At 42.5% G+C, this 4,176-nt stretch overlaps 1 long non-coding RNA gene across 1 annotated transcript; it reads right to left on the minus strand.

The window, feature by feature from the left end:
- Window positions 1-516: 516 nt before the first annotated feature.
- Window positions 517-3,474, minus strand: LOC127632885 (uncharacterized). The gene is made up of 4 exons (XR_007969146.1): window positions 3,371-3,474; window positions 3,029-3,132; window positions 2,819-2,893; window positions 517-623 (listed from the first exon to the last, which is right to left on the minus strand). It is a non-coding gene; the product is annotated as an uncharacterized LOC127632885 (long non-coding RNA).
- Window positions 3,475-4,176: the final 702 nt, after the last annotated feature.

The following is a 4,176-nucleotide window of genomic DNA, read 5'->3' on the forward strand; positions in this document are numbered from 1 at the left end:
TATTTTTTCTGTAGAGCACTATCTTGGTTCAATCTTGGTTGCTCCTTGTCATATAATGAAAGTGAATGAGGACTTGGTCTGTAAGATTATCAGTGAATAACGACTTAAATTTGAGTCTATTCACAAACTATTGTACCACTTCAGAAAACTTGGAAAATAGAACACAATTTATGGTGCTTTTATCATTCAATTTGTTTTGACAGACCGAGTCCCCGTTCGCATTCATTATATGGAAAAGAGCAATCAAGATTTCTTCCAAAATTATAATTTTGTGGTCACAGGAATAAGGAAGTCAAACAGGTTTAAAACAACATTAGAATGAATAAAGGATTTACATTTATTTACATTTATTCACATTTACATTTATTCATTTAGCAGACACTTACATATGCAAAGTCGCTTTGGATATATGAAGATAAGACGGGTCAATGTTGTAAAAGATGTTTTGGAGATCTTCATGGATCCCCAAATACTGAAAATAGTCCTGCGAATTGAATTCACAAATGAAAATGCTCTTGATGATGATGGAGTGTCACGGGAGCTGTACACAGCCTTCTGGGAAGATTTCCTTGCTCAGTGTTAGGGTGAGGAAGAACCAGTTCCAAGACTGCGGCCAGACTACCCTGAGAGAGAGAGAGAGTGGCAAGCTGTTGGAAGAGTGTGGGTGAAAGGATATGCAGATCATGGTTTGATTCCTGTCAGGTTGTCTCCAGCATTTATATTGGCATGTAATCAGGGTGTTGACACTGTGGGTGAAGAGCTTCTGATGTCCTCCTTTTTAAAATATTATCTCAGAGCAATCCATAGTTGAAAAAGCAGTTCAAGGCAGCATGGATGAAAGTGATGAAGAAGATTTACTTGACCTCTTCTCACGGATGGGCTCACACTGCTTGCCTCCAAAACGGAACATGCATTCTGCTATTTTGAAAATGGCTCACAAAGTCCTGCTTCAAGAGCCCAAATTTATAATTGACTGCTTCCGCTCCAATATGCCAAATGGCATTCTGAATCTAACCACACAAAGCATTCTGGAAGCTTATTATTCAAAAAAGCTACAAACAAGAAAGTGGCACAAATGATTAAGCATCAAAGGATTTTCTGAACCAGCCGGAGCAACTGACCCTTAATCATTTGCAACGCTATGTGAGAAGCCTAGACCAAAGAAAGCATGAGACCTTCTTACGGTTCTGTACAGGATCTACTGTCATGTGTAAAGACAAAATTGAAGTCATGTTTAATGGATTATGTGGTCTTGGATGGAGGCCTGTTGCACACACATGCGGAGCAGTTCTCGACTTACCATGTACCTACATCTCATACCCAGAATTTCGGTCAGAGTTTGACCATGTGCTAACTGGAGATTGCTTTACAATGGACATACTGTAATTGAAAAAAAAACAAAGACTGTAGCTCATTTAGTTAATTAAGCATATTGATGCACTGTAAATGTATGTTCCCCGTCTGTCGCTCACTTCGACGTTGTGTCGAAGAAGCGACATAAGTGCCATATCTTACATCCTGCCCTGCCGCAAACCTGTGCCACGCTCTGTCTGCTCACCGAGGGTGTCCTCCTGCGGATTCCAAAAAACGTGCAGCTCCGCCTCAACCGGGGGCCCAGCTCTCAGCCCCTGCGTCGAGCGCCCCGCAGGAAGCGCATGCCCCCCATCTCACGGACCCCTTCGAGGACCCTGAAGGCTACCAAACGGTCCTGAGATGCCCGACCCAGAGACCAAGACGTTCGTTCCGGAGCTGGTAAGAAGACCACTCCGTCCCCCGGTGGAGGGCCGGGAGGAGAATCCTCAGTTTAATTTATTTCCTTTGCCACACCTCCTTCGGGCTGCGGTACCCACATTCTCAATAAAAGAGCTATTTCCTTTGTCTCTGTGAGGAGACGGCACTCTGCCACTACACCTCAACTGTCCCGGCACGCTGGACGCAGACCTCTCGCCTTCAGCCCCACGACTGTTCCCCAGCCGGCCGGTTCCACAGGACCTCCTCTTCAGTCACTAACCCCCCCCCCATGCCGGGTGTGCAGAGCAAGGTAAGTGCTTCGAGTCTTCTCTCAGCACCAGAGCCTCGGGACGCACCCTTACCTCCCGACGCCACATTACCTGCTCCATCCTGCTGCGAAGCCCCGCGGGTACGTCAAGAATAATCGTCCCCTTAGTGCCCCTAGCTCGGAGTTTGGAAGCGTGGCTCTCACTTCCCAATCCGTCACACTGGCTGGCCAGGACCATTTGACTCGATTATACAATTAAATTTGCCAGGCAAGTTGCCAAATCCCTGCGCGCAGAAATCGTGACTCTCTTACTCAAAGACGGGATAGAGCCTGTCCCTCCAACCGAGATGAATAAGGGTTTCTACAGCCCTTAATTAATCGTACCCAAGAAAGGCAGCGGCTTACGACCAATCTTGGACTTGCAAGTTTTCAACCGGGCCTTGCACAAACTCCCGTTCAAAATGCTAACGCAAAAACACATTTTAACTTGCGTCCGGCATCTAGATTGGTTTGCAGCGGTAAACCTGAAGGACGCGTACTTTCACATCTCAATATTGACACCTTTCTATTTCGTATTTCTATTTCTTTCTAATGTCATAAAAGTTTGAGAAGGCCTAAGGGGTGAGAAGGCCAAATGACAAGAGCATGACAAGCATTTTTGGGTGAACTACTAAAATCATTCGATGAAGCTGAACAGTGAACATAAACAAAACACTCAGCTAATTTAAGATGGTTTCCCTTTAAGACAAAGGCATTTAAAGAGACATTTGGACATTTGTATTGAGACACGTAGAAAAGTGAATTACTTGTTGGCATTACCTGTTGCCTGATGAGTTTCTGCAATGCGAGTGATGTCTCTCCAGTGAAAAATCTGCAGGAATTCTTTGCCACTGCCTGACAATGAGAAAGCACAGCATTTCCCATGAGAAAAGTATGGTGTAAGTGCCACATACAGAATATGAATTATTGTAATTTACTTCCTCAATGTCATTTTGGAGTGGTGGTGGTGTAGTGGTCTAAGCACATAACTGGTAATCTGGTAATCAGAAGGACGTTGGTTTGAGCCCCACAGCCACCACCATTGTGTCCTTGAGCAAGGCACTTAACTCCAGATTGCTCCAGGGGGATTGTCCCTGTAATAAGTGCACTGTAAGTCGCTTTGGATAAAAGCGTCTGACAAATGCATAAATGTAAATGTTAATGTAAATTTAAGGCAAGTGGCATTACATTACAGAGACCTAAATTTATGCTTCACATATTGATGTATGTATTTATTCATGTTGTCTCAAACACTAACTGAGGCACAATTTAAAAGAATAACCCGAACACTCAGACGGTTCATAAAGCAGTGTGGAAATGCTATTAACTTACCGGAATTATCTGTTGTTTGCTGAGTTTCTGCAATGCGAGTTAGGAGTTGTAAGTGAAGGCCCTGAGCAGCGGTTGAAGATGAGGAGTATCTGCCTGGTGAAAATATGCATGGGTTCCTTTGTGTTTGTTCAACTGTGAAAATGTACACATCTAATTAGCCTCATGCAGACAAATGTTTAATAAACTGTAGATTTGCAAACGTGACGTAAGTTGACATTACTTCTTTAAGTGAATCGAAACTTGAATACACATAAAATGTATAGCAACAACAACAACAAAAACATCTACTGATTTCACACTATGTTTACCTTTGAACTATTTGGCAAAACCTTTGTGTTGTCCACCACAAGCTCTCCTCATCTAAAATGGCAGCCAGCCCCCAAATATGCTTGTTTAAAATTCTATCACATTTTGCATCACGTGGATTCCCATGGAATCTTAAAAAAATAGACTGGGTTAATAAACTTCACGTCGCTTCACTCAAAATAATTAGCAACATTTCTTTATTATTATGAGTATAGCATTACGTTTTCAGTTAAATCTGTTTATTTTAATGGGCAATATTTGCTGAAGCAAAGAAAAATAAATTTCAGTGTTTGTGCCACGCTCTCTCCTACTGGTATGGTGATGATACATAGACTTATCAAGCATTTGTTTTGCCACTGTCAAACATAAAGGAAAGGGATGGGATTCCCATAATAACATAATAAATGTAATAAATTAATCTCTATGTGTGCTTTTGTCAGTCATGAGATATTGTAAGTCAGTGGTGAAGTACATCAATTAGTGCAGGTAGAAGGAATCTG

Source organism: Xyrauchen texanus, chromosome 39 (assembly GCF_025860055.1).
Source record: "Xyrauchen texanus isolate HMW12.3.18 chromosome 39, RBS_HiC_50CHRs, whole genome shotgun sequence".
NCBI lineage: Eukaryota > Metazoa > Chordata > Actinopteri > Cypriniformes > Catostomidae > Xyrauchen > Xyrauchen texanus.